At 38.7% G+C, this 12,861-nt stretch overlaps 1 pseudogene; it reads right to left on the bottom strand.

Annotated features, from left to right (window-relative positions):
- Nucleotides 1-4,952: 4,952 nt before the first annotated feature.
- On the bottom strand, nucleotides 4,953-10,743 carry LOC113909275 (annotated as a pseudogene).
- Between the last annotated feature and the right edge of the window lie 2,118 nt (nucleotides 10,744-12,861).

Below are 12,861 nucleotides of genomic sequence, written 5' to 3'. Positions count from 1 at the left end.
ATTAAATGTTTTTCTATAACCGTTTTAATGATTGCATAATATACCACTATATAGACGTGCATGTTCATTTAAGCAGTCTCCTTTTTGTTAGAAATCAGCTCTTTTCCCTATTATAAATATTATTGTGGAACAACTCTGCAACTAGGGTTTAGTTTATGTCCTTAATTTTTCCCGTAGGACAGACAGTGTTGGTACTTTAATTGGATGAAGAGGAAGAGAAGTGTAGCATTACTCAAATACTCTAAGTAAGTGGACACAACACGTGAAACTCCTGATACGAACGTATGTGAGTCAGTAACGTTTTACACATGGTCTGGTTTCCATAGTTAGTTGTTTATAATTCAGTGTTTGGAAATCAGTACATATTTCTGTACTAAAGTGATGTCCTAATTGGTATTTAGGGTCCCAATATATCTCATGAGCTAAATGAATGAAGTCTCATGAGATATATTGGGACCCTAAATACCAATTAGAACATCACTTCAGTATATATGAAATCTATATAAATACAAATAGAGCTAAACATCTGAGTTATAGTGTGAATTGTACAGTTCTCTTCCCTTCTCTCTTTCTCATATCAATCCATGTCTTTGTGAAAGGCCATTGCCAAGCCATGCAGCTAAAACAGCCCTTGCCAGTCCTTTAGACCTGAGTAGAAATTTTGCTTCATTATGAAGCAGAAAGAATTTGTAATTAAGTCTTTGTGATGGGAGATACTTTATACCCCAGAAAAGGATTTTCAGGCATCATGTACAGGAGGATTTTTTTTTTCTTGAGAATGTAACTTTTTATCCTGAATTCATGCCTTATTAGCCCTGCATACTTTATTTTTGCCATTGGCTGAGGTCAGTGCTTTGTATTACCAGGAACAGTAAAATGGTGGCTTCTGTTCTGAAAGCATTTGCTAGAGAAATTGACATTTAGAAGATGTGATTCAGAAGTGACATGGAAAATTTTGTAAGCATAAGTGCATTTTTCTTCTTTGGTTTGTTAATATGTAATTCCTCATCTTGCTTTCAGATGCTATCTAGTTCTGTTAAAATATAACTATGTTATGGGGTGCCTCGGTGGCTCAGTTGGTTAAGCGTCTGCCTTCGGTCAGGTCATGATCCCAGAGTCCTGAGATCGAGTCCCACATCAGGCTCTCTGCTCAGCTGGGAGTCTGCTTCTCCCTCTCCCTCTGCCCCTCCACCCTGCTTGTGCTCTATCTCTCTCTCTTTGTCAAATAAATAAATAAATAAATAAATAAATAAATAAATAAATAAATAAGTAAATCTTAAAAGAAAAACCTCAAAAAATATAACTATGTTATAATTAGCCTACATGGATATAATTAGATAATCACTACTGGATTAGCATCAAACCTGGCTTCAGAATTTGTAGCTTTAATTTGTTTTTCAGAAAATAATGTATTGACTCATTAAAAAACTTTAGAAGTAAATTTTTTATTTTATTATATTTTTTAAGATTTTATGTGTTTATTTATTTGAGAGAAAGGGGGAGAGAGAGCAAGAGAGCACAGAGCAAGAGTGAGAGAGCACAAGCAGGGGGAGCTGCAGGCAGAGGGAGAAGCAGATTCCCCATGGAGGGGGGAGCCTGATGCGGGGCTCTATCCCAGGACACTGGGATCATGACCTAGGTCGAAGGTGATGCCTAACTGCTGAGCCACCCAGGTGCCCCTAAATTTTGTATTTTAGAATAGATTTAGATTTACAGGAAAATTGTAAAGATAGTACAGAGTCCCTATGTACCCTACTCTTAGTTTTGCCTGTTATTGACATCTTATAGTATGGTACATTTGTCATAACACATGAATTAATATTGATACATTATTATCAACTAAAGGCCATATTTTATTCAGGTTCCCTTGGTATCCACCTGGGATCTCATCCAGGATCCCATCCAGGATATCACATTATATTTACTCATCATGTCTCAAGACTCTTTGGGGCTATGACAGTTTCTGAGACTCTCCTTTGTTTTATTTTTTTCTTTTTTGGTCTTTCAAGATTATAGTTTAATTTTCCCATTCATATGCAAATCAAAGCACCTCTAATGATCATTCTGTGAACACTATGTAAGAATTGCTATCCTCTAGACAATATAACTCATTTTGCTTTCATTTTTAATATACAGGATAAGAAAAATGGGAAACTTCTTCTTTTTTTTTAATTTATCTCTTCTCTTTTTTTCTTTTGTTGAGAACACTGAAATTCTATTCTCTTAGCAAATTTCAAATATACAATATAGTATCACCAACTATAGTCACCATGTTATACGTTAGACCTCAGACCTTATTTATCTTATAACTCAAGGTTTATATCCTTTTACCAGCCTCTAGATTTTCCTTGTTTTTGATGACTTGGACAGTTCTGAGGAGTTCTGGTCAGGTATTTTGTAGATGTCCCTCAATTGGGATTTGTCGGATGTTTTCTTTATGATTAGACTGGGGCTGGGAGTTTTGGGGAGGAGAACCACAGAGGTAAAATGTGCTATTCTCATCATATTGTATCAAGAGAGCATGAGTTGTCACTGGTGATGTAAACCTTGAACTCTTCACTGAGGTCATGTTTGTCAGATTTTTCCATTCTAATCTGTCCCTCGTCCCCTCAGTCTTCTGCTTTTTGGAAGGAAGTCACTAGGCCCACACATTAGAAGTAGGAAGTTATGCTCTACTCTCTAGAAGGCAGAGTATCTACATAAATCATTGGGGCTTTAACTGGTTTTCATTTTAAATGTGTGTATGTATGTGTGTGTGTGTGTGTGTATTTAAAAATTATATGTTTGGCTCTGGAAATATAGGTTCAAAAATGAAGAAAAGAATAATTCCCCACAACCATTTTTTAAAAGTTAAATTGAAACTTTTTGTCATAGGACCAAACCTTAGATCACATTGAAAGACACATCTTGGGTGCCTGGGTGGCTCAGTTATTTAAGCGACTGCCTTTGGCTCAGGTCATGATCCTGGAGTCCCGGGATTGAGTCCCACATCGGGCTCCCTGCTCAGCAGGGAGTCTGCTTCTCCCTCTGACCTTCCCCCTCTCATGCTCTCTCTCTCTCTCTCTCATTTTCTCTCTCAAATAAATAAAAATCTTAACAAAAAAGAAATACACATCTTAATATCTGAAAGACATTGATTTGAAAAGAGAAAGTTGTCCACAGTAAATTTATATATACTGTGAAGGCCGATCAATTTTTTCTGTGTTAATCTGGTAGATATTCGGTAATCCAAGCTGGTACAGCCACTCTGGAAAACAGTATGGAGTTTCCTCAAGAAGTTAAAAATAGAGCTACCCTATGACCCAGCAATTGCACTACTAGGGATTTACCCCAAAGATACAAATGCAGTGTTCTGAAGGGGCACCTGCACCCCAATGTTCATGGCAGCAATGTCCACAATAGGCCAAACTGTGGAAAGAGCCAAGATGTCCATCGACAGATGAATGGATAAAGAAGATGTGGTGTATATATATATATATATATATATATATATATACACACACACACACACACACACACACACACACACACACACACACACACAATGGAATATTACTCAGCCAATGGTAAGGTTGAAATCTTATCATTTACATCAATGTGGATGGAACTGGAGGGTATTATGCTGAACGAAATAAGTCAATCAGAGAAAGACAATTATATGGTTTCACTCAGATGTGGAATATAAAACAGGGCAGAGAACCTTTGGGGAAAGGAGGGAAAACTGGGAAGTTATCAGAAAGGGAGAAAAACCATGAGAGACTCTGAACTATAGGAAACAAACTTGAGAGTTGCTGGAGGAAAGATGAGTGGGGAGGGTGGGGTAACTGGGTGATGGACATTAAGGAGGGCACGTGATGTGATGAACACTGGGTGTTATACGCAACTGATAAATTATTGAACACTACATCTGAAACTAATGATGTACTATAAGTTGGCTAATTGGTTTAAATAAAAAAATAATCCAATGGATTATTTAGTATCATAAACAATTTCCAATTAGGTTACGTGAGGAGAAAATCTTCACACAGAAAAGATTCTTTTCCTTTTCTCTGGCAGAGTTGTGTGTTGTATATCTTCATTACTTCCACTGGGAAGAGATTAACTTTTCACTGTTGATATGTTCTAAGTTTTATATGGAACAGAACTCTCAGGTAGAAAAGTGATTTTACTCTTTGATTTGCAGAGCTTTCGATATCCATCATAATTCCTGTCATATCCTGTGGATATTACTTTGACCATGGCAGCCAGAAATCCTGATGTAATCAGTTCAGTCTTCAGGGAGTTCTTTGAATCAAAACCATTAAGAGACTCTAAATGAGCCCCGCTAGCGGCTCTTGCTGGGTTGTGCTCACAGGTGAGTTTCCATCAGTAATTAGATCTTTCATTCTTGGCATTTGAGCAAGCAGTACTTTTCATATAGGATGCAGCAAGGTTTGGAGCTTATTTGTGAAATAAAGGGAAGCAGAATATTCAGACCTTACTGTAGCAATAAAGACTACTGAATACTCAGCTTCTTTATTTGCTAGAGATGTCATTTAATTTTGCATGTATAGATTTATTTTATTTATTTTTTTAAAAAAGACACATTAAGACACATTTAAAAAAGACACATTTATTTTTTAAAAAAGACACATCATGATCAGACTATTACATTTAGCAATCAACAGCATGGGTGCAAAAAAAAAAAAAATCTACATTAAAACACTTTGTTGGAATGCTTTACACTTTCCACAGAACAGAAACTAAAATAACCTGTTATACAATTAGTCACAAATACAGTCCTTGAGTTTTTTGCCCATACACATGAGTATTGTCTAAAACATGTCTTGTTTGTAGCAGCGAGGCCCTGCCACCACTGTGCTTGGCTGAGTTCACAAATCTCTTGTAACCTGTAGCTTCCCTGTCACTTCTCTGGCTCTCCTCTCCTGCTAAACCTTGTTTCCTGGCAGTAATTAAAACCTTCTGCCACTGCCATAGCTACTGCTGCTGCTGGAACCACCATAGCCACCTTGGTTTCGTGGTTTGGCAAAGTATTGGCCTCCACCACTTTGGAGCTTCTGCCTCCAAAATTTCCTCCTTCCATGGGTCCAAAATTTGAAGATTGATTGTTGTAATTGCCAAAATCATTATAGCTTCCACCACCTCCAAAGTTACTTCTGTCATTACCAAGACTGTTATGGCTATTCCCACTGCCACCATATCCACCACCACCTTGACCACCACCAAACCACCTCGCCCACTGAAGTTCACTCTATGACCAAAGTCGTCATTCCCACCAAAACCACTTCCACGACCACCACCAGTTTCCAGAACTGCTTTGACCTCTTCAGCTAGATGAAGCACCAGCCATCACTTGCTTAGACAGGGCTTTCCTTACCTCACAGTTGGGGCCATTCACAGTATGGGATTTTTGAAGGACAATCTTGTCTACAGAGTCATGGTCATCAAATATTACAAAAGCAAAGCCTCTCTTTCCACCACTGCCTGGGGCACTCATGATCTCAATCACTTCAATTTTCCCATACTGTTCAAAATAATCTCTCAGATGATTGTTCTTCAGTGTCTTCTTTAATGCCACCGACATGAATCTTTTTCACAGTTAAGTGGGCACCATGTCTTTGAGAATCTTCTCTTGAGACAACCCTCTTTGGTTCCACAGCTCTTCCATCCACCTTGTGTGGCTTTGCATTCATGGTTACCTCCACCTCCTTCACAGTGTCATATGTGACAAACCCAAAGCCTCTGGACGCTTGGTGTTTGGATCTCTTATAACCACACAGTCCGTAAGCGTTTCCCATTGCTCAAAATAGCTCCTCAGACTCTCATCGGTTGTTTCAAAGCTCAAACCTCCAACGAAGAGCTTCCACAGCTGGTCAGGCTCTTTGGGAGACTCTTAGACAGGACAGCGGTGGGAGGGGAAACTTTAACAATGCTTACTTGGCGGCGTCCATGGGCAGAAAGAAAAAAAGCATGTATAGATTTAAAGAGAAGACTATCAGTTCACTTTCTGTTAAAGGAAAAACTTTATAAATTCTTTTTTATCTGCCTTATATACTTGCCCTATTCCAAATGGAGAGGTTCTAGTATATTGTGTTTATCTTGTTTGTGGATATGCTGCCTCTCATTATCTGTCATCATCATCTACCATCTACCATTTTATTATCCATAGAATATATAAAAGATGGTGATGTATTGAATTGAAGAACATGGGTGGGATTATTACAAACAGAAACGATGGGATGAGATTACAGTGTGGGCATAGCTATAACTTAAGATCCTGGTGTTGAACAATATATATGTGTTTGTCTGAGGGAGGGTGCATGCTCTTGGTTTCTAGGAGGTATGGGGAAAAATATCAATGGATCAGTGCAAACTTGATTTTTCAACTATAAAAATAATTTTATGAGTATAGTTTCAATTTAATAGACTTGGGATAGGGTACGGGAGTTGAGCCATTTCTGTTGCAAGTGCTCCAAGAATCACACTTTTATTAACACCATATTATAATATATTTATGATATTTATGAAATCTGAGGCCAAGAGTTAACATATTTTTGGAGTCACTCCAAAATTACCATTTGAAGAAGATTCCAAATTCATAGCCAATTGAAATATTGTCTTTCGTAGATTTCCCAATTTTCACAAGAGGATCTCAGCCTTTACCCCCTCCTCCCAGCTCTGCCAATTGTTAAAGCCCATGGTGTCGAGAAGTGTGAAGAGTCTAAGATTTTATCCTATTTGCAAGCTATCAAAGTAGCCTGCCATAGTTTCATAGATGTTGGCAGAAGACATGAGACTCTTGGATGAGAGAGAACTTTTTTACTCACTGTACAGAAAATAACCCGAGCTTCATGTTTATATTGGTTTCCTTGGCTTGCTAAGTCCCACAGAGGCAATGGAGAACAGCCCAAGTGGATGCTGTGCACAGTAGATTTTTGTCATAGAAACCCTGAATTTAAGAAACCCTCAGTTGTGTAAGAGGGCTGCTAGCAGTCTTCTCAAACCATTGCTCCAGAGAGAGACATTATGTTTATGGTCAGGAAACAAACGGGCCCTCTGCTTTGGAAAGAGATACTACCTCTGTCTTCCAAGGTTGTTTGTTGTGTAGACATCCTTGCAAAGATAATCCAGAACAAAGCCATCAATGCCTTTTTCTTGGAAGACAAGCAGAAACCAAGAGACCTGTGGAGGAGTCTGCCAACACATGGCACTGAACATCACATAAAATTGTCTATCTATATGGAAAAATAGGATGGCTAGACTCTAATATTCACTTTTTATCCATTTAATCATCCCATTACTTATTCATTCAAGTATTTCACTGTGCTGTGCCTGGTACTCTGTGACATAAGGAATACAACAGTGAGCTAGAAAGATGAATTTCCTTACCTTGTGAGGTTTACATGCATGGGGTAGAGAGATTTTAACACCATGATTATCCAGTAAACAACCGGTTACAACGTGACAAATGCAAATAAGGCACTACAGAAGTGAATACTTGGGAGACTTCAAGGTTCTGATGGAGGACAGAATAAAGTACCTACTGGAACTGCCCACAGACCTGTGTGCCTGGAGTGAAGACAGTGAGGAGAGTGGCGACAGTTACGGACCAGACAATGCAATACCTGCTCTGCTGTGTTAAGGACTTGGAATTTTACTCCGAGGGCACCAGAGAAATCCTGAAAGGTTTTAAGCAGGGGAGCGATATCATCAGAGTTGTGTTTGGAAAGGTCACAAAGTCTCTGTGGGGATTGTGACTGCAGGGGCACAAGAGTAGATGCAGAGAATTGTTGTAGGTGAAATGATGACAGGGTGGTATAGAAATTCAGGATAGAAGGAAATGGTTGGTTGTGAGATATTTAGGAGGCAAAATTAATAAAACTTGCTGACTGAATGGGTCGGGGGGGATGCTGAGGAATGTTCTTGGATCTCACTGGAACATTGAGTGGATGAGTGCAAGGCCCATGGTGAGAGAGGAGACAGTGAAAATGGGGCAGGTTAAGTATTGACAAGTCACTCCCCCTCAATATGTATCACAATTGTGTTTGAGGCAAATGTTGCTTATTGAGCCTTGCCTCAAGGTGTGCAGTCCATCTAGTCCTCCTTATTCTCTAGATTCTATCTCAGTATTGAGCCATGTGCCTGAAACATCTTAGTCCTCCAGAGTCACTGCTCTTCAGGTGATGCCATCATTTTATTCTTTTCTGTGAAGACTGGGGCCTTCTCTATGAGAATGTATGGGAGAAATGATTCTGTGATCTTGGTACAGGATTGGCAACTTTCTGAGCAACTGGTTCTTAATTTTACAGAATCCAAACTATGAAACAGATTGAGGTTTTTTCTTTATATGATGGGCTGTTAGAAAGCTTGGAAGCAGTTTTATTGCCCACTTCTAACGAATATATAAGGCTTTATGATGTACAAATCTCACTCTCACCTGCTCATCCCTCTTTAATTTTATTTAATTACTTATTTCCTCTTGCTGAACTGAATGTAGTTTTGGTTAGCTTATATATCTTCTGAAACAAGTTGGAGTGTAAATAAATAAATGCAAGTTTACGACTATGGCACTAGTGTCTTTGGACAGATGAAGCTACTAGGCTTTGGTACTTCATCTGTAAAATGAGAGGTTTGACAAGATATGCTCTTATGATTTTTCTAAAGTTCTCACAGTTCCTCTTTCTAAAGAAAATTAAAAATGTTTTCAAGTTTGAGTCATCATAGACAACATATCAAGTATCTAAAACTGACTAACCATCAGCCACCATCTCTTTGCTCATGGAATTGTTGATTATCTAGAACATCCCTATTACTGAGAATGACCTATGGATTGCTATTGTCAAATATACTCTTCATTACAATACTGTATACAGGATTGTATTATAGTAAGAGCAGAAGGCGTTTCTCTTGCCTCTTTTCTTGCTCTTACTGAAGTCCAGCTCATTTGCAACCGATACTTGCTTATTGCTTTATTACTACACATGTGTCTCATGGTCAGGACTCATTGTAAGAGCTACTCATTGGTAAATGGGTCTCAAATATATCACTGCCCAAGCTCCAAAGAAGAAACTCTTCCTCTGAGGGATGATCCAGGATTCATGGTTCCATGGGAATGAAGCCAGAGGATTGTACCCTCAGGTGAGACCTGGGGTTAGTTTGAACTGGTTTGCCTGAAAGGAAGTGAGATACTCCAATGCCAGTCCTCAGAGGCATTACGATACCTTATTGTGAACTGAGTTTTCTAGTTGGCATCACCATCTTGCATTACTCAAAGGCCAAGATGACTTTTCTCAGTCTGCTACCAGTTCAGGTGGCTGTGCATTTGATGCCTGAGTAGTACAATTACATCAATTTATAAAGCATCTTTGTTCATGTTTTCTGTATACAAGGTTTCCCTATGTCATATTGTGTATGCAAATAGATGTTTTAGGTGCAATTACTTATTCATTTATCTAAAATTATTTATTTATTTATTTATTTATTTATTTATTTATTTATTTATTTATTTAGATTGTGAGCTGTGGGAGGGGCAGAGGGAGAGAGAGAATCTCACGCAGACACCATGCTGAGTGTGGAGCTGGACACAGGGCTTGATCCACAACCCTGAGATCATGACCTGAGCTGAAATCAAGAGCCAGTTGCCTAACCAACTGAGCCACCCAGGTGCCCCTAGGTGCAATTATTTAAACAAATATTTATTGCTTACCTTTAATGGGTCATCCTCGATGCTGTATTAGTTTATGGGAACAAATGAGCCAGCCTTGCTTAGCATCTGCTTGGTGTCTGTGAGGGTAGAAGATAGGTGAGCAGGTGTAAGAGGATAAAATGCTCATCAAGCTGTATGTAAAGAAGAACAGGGTAAAGAAGGATAAGATGTTATTAGTGTCTTGAGGGCAGAAGCATTGAAGGATTATCTGGAAATTAGTTCATGGAAGACTTCCTTACAGATTATATCATCTTATCCATTGCAGCAAAAATCCACTGCAATAGAAAGATGGGACTGATCGTGGAATTTTTTTCTAGGACAAAAGATTGCCTGTATTTGTGAGTCTTTGCCACATCAGCTCTGTTTCAGTGGAGGGTGGAAGGAGGACAAATCTAGAGGAGAAATGAAGCTCCCAGTCTACTTGATCAGACAGCAGAGCATACACAATGGCTTTGAGAGACTGACTTTGATTGCTCTGGGTCAGAAGCTGTAAAAAGATACAGAGCAGAGTATAGTTAGATACCATCTCTCATGTTACAAAAGTCAAAATAGAAAAAAGTAAATTCCCAAGTAGAGAAGTAAATTTCAGAGATCATTTTCTGCAAAGTCAGCAAGGATATAGAAGGTCTAAGCTCCCCCCCCTCCATTCTCTCATCTAAAGCCCCAGACATAAGGTTCCTGCCCTGCATTGTTAGTGATTTATTCAGCTGTCCACCAAGGTCAAGGTACAATGCTGAACATAGACCTTGATATTTAACACTTAAAATTCTCATTCTGGGGAGTCTCAGGATGGGGAAAAATCAGAATATATGTGGGAGATGTCGGACTTTCTTCTCCCTGGGGCCCAGGGGACTCCCTGGGAGTGAGTGGAATGCTCAGGCGTTCTAGGGGAGTGATACCCAGAAAAGTGAACTACTTGGTGCAGGAAAACACAGATGTTGGATATCTTTTAATCAGAACATACCATGGATCAAGGAGCCTTCTTCAGGATGATGAAGAGTCATGAGAACTTTCTGGGGAGTAACAATGGCTACCATCTCACTGAGCTTTCTGAATACCAGGCACAATGCTAGATGATAATGTATCATTTGATACTCAATTTATGTATATCCTTTATGATGTGGAAACCAAGACTCTCAGATCCTAAATGCTTTTCCATTGAGGAAGAGCATTAGAAAATCAATGGGATCTAGTCACTATTACAGTGTTGAATATAGAAGAGAGAAAGTAATATTTATTGATCACTTACTATTTGGAGGGATCAAAAAATTATTGGGAGGTAGATATAATTATTTCCACTTAGGACAGGGCAAAATTGATACTCAGGGAAGGTAATTACTTGTCAAATATTGCACGACTATTAGATGGTGGAGTTGTAATTCAAACCCCGGTCTCCTTATTCCAAAGTCCATGTATTTTGTTTGGCATGATGAATTTAGGTAGAATTCAAGGACATTGGATTTTGTCTTGATCATCTTCTTTATCCCTTCCCTTCCATTCTGGGTCTCTGTACAACCCAGAGCCTAATTAGTACCTAATTCTTGCTCTCTGCTCTCAGGTTGTAAAATAGTCTCTGTCAAGTATCAGATGACAATTTAATATGATGAAAAATGATAGTTAATGTGATGACCAAGCGTGTATGAAATTTAGAAGGAACGCTTTCTGATTTCTATTGATAAGGAGAGGCTTGCTGCTTGGGTGTTAAAGAAAGAGGCCAATTGGAGAAGAGTAGGCAACTAATCTTCTATTTCTGGAGAGAGTCCTGAATTCTACTGGGCAGGCCCTTAGGAGGAAAGTAGGTGATTTTGGCTCTAACAAAGAATGAGATAATTTTGTCTCTCACTCTTGAAAGCTGGTTACCATAAGTGACAATTTTAGTCTTTTTGATTGTTTGTTTCTCAACCTTAATGCTTTGACATATGGGCTGGATTATTTTTTGCAGTGGGAGCTTTCCTGTGTATTGTGTGATGTTTAGTAGCATCCTTGGCCTGTACTCATTAGGTGCCAGTAGGACCTCCTCAGTTACCTGGTGACTGTGCCAGTAGGACCTCCTCATTTCCATAATGAAAAATGGATCTTGGGAGCCCAAATCGCCGCTGGTGGAGAATCACTGATTTAGAGCTCCTGAGTTTTTCTAGCAACCACTTTTACAAAGTCTATTTTATTAAAGAATTGTTCTGCAGATTGTTGTGGATGAAATGAGAAGAATGTAGCTGCAGAAATCTTCCTGTGCCCCTGTAATTAGCCTCGGTCTACTCTCCTGCTTGGTAGGAAAATTTAAAAGAAACTTCCTCTCTGAAAGAGATAAGCCAAGAAGCGGAAAATACAGACAGATAGAAAAAGAGTCCTTTAATGAAAATCCAGCCGCCAAGAAAGAATCTATAAATGATTCCTTTTGGGGTTATTCTTCAGCTCCCCTGGATGGTATGCATAAAATTGGTAGAGAATATTATTGGCTGCTTTTCTCACTTAGCAATTGTGTTAAAGTCCAAATATAAATTACACTTTATTTTGTGCCCTAGTATTCAGAATTTTATTCCGAGGCCCCAGAAGAGCTACAATTGGTTACCCACCACAGTCTGGACCCGCCAGCCATGTGGAGCCTCCTTTAATTAACTGTCACCTTCTGTATTCTTCCAGCCTCCTTAGCCAAGAAGTGTGAGGATGGTTCAGAATTGTCCTTGGTCACGTCTCTTAGACAGTAACCCTGGGAGAAGCACAAAGACAGGACAATTCGTTGTAACAGTTCAGTGAGTAATCAAGTCGAGCAGCCCTCCTCAGAATTATGACAGCCGTTTTAAATATTGGGAATTCTCTTTTGTATTAGTGCCTCAGACAGCTTAGGTTTTAAAAAGTTGAATATTTTGCCTCTATTATAGAAAAATTTTATGCTCATTGTGGGAGATGCAAAAAAAATGTGTTATAAAAAATAATAGTTGTCCATAATCACATCATTAAGAGACATTCACCATTAAAATTTTAGACCATTTTCTTCTAGGATTTTACTATGCATTTCACGTTGATGGGATCATGCTCTAAAATAAAATTTAGTATTCTAGTTAAAACTTTAAAACTTAGCTTTATATCATGGGCTTGTTTTTTGACATTTACAATCCTTAAAACTTCATTTTTAGAAAGCAGTGTTGAATTAATCA

The sequence above is a fragment of the Zalophus californianus genome, chromosome 6 (genome assembly GCF_009762305.2).
Source record: "Zalophus californianus isolate mZalCal1 chromosome 6, mZalCal1.pri.v2, whole genome shotgun sequence".
NCBI lineage: Eukaryota > Metazoa > Chordata > Mammalia > Carnivora > Otariidae > Zalophus > Zalophus californianus.
The sequence above is the reverse complement of the archived record's forward strand: the minus strand, read 5'-3'. Positions and strand labels throughout refer to the sequence as shown.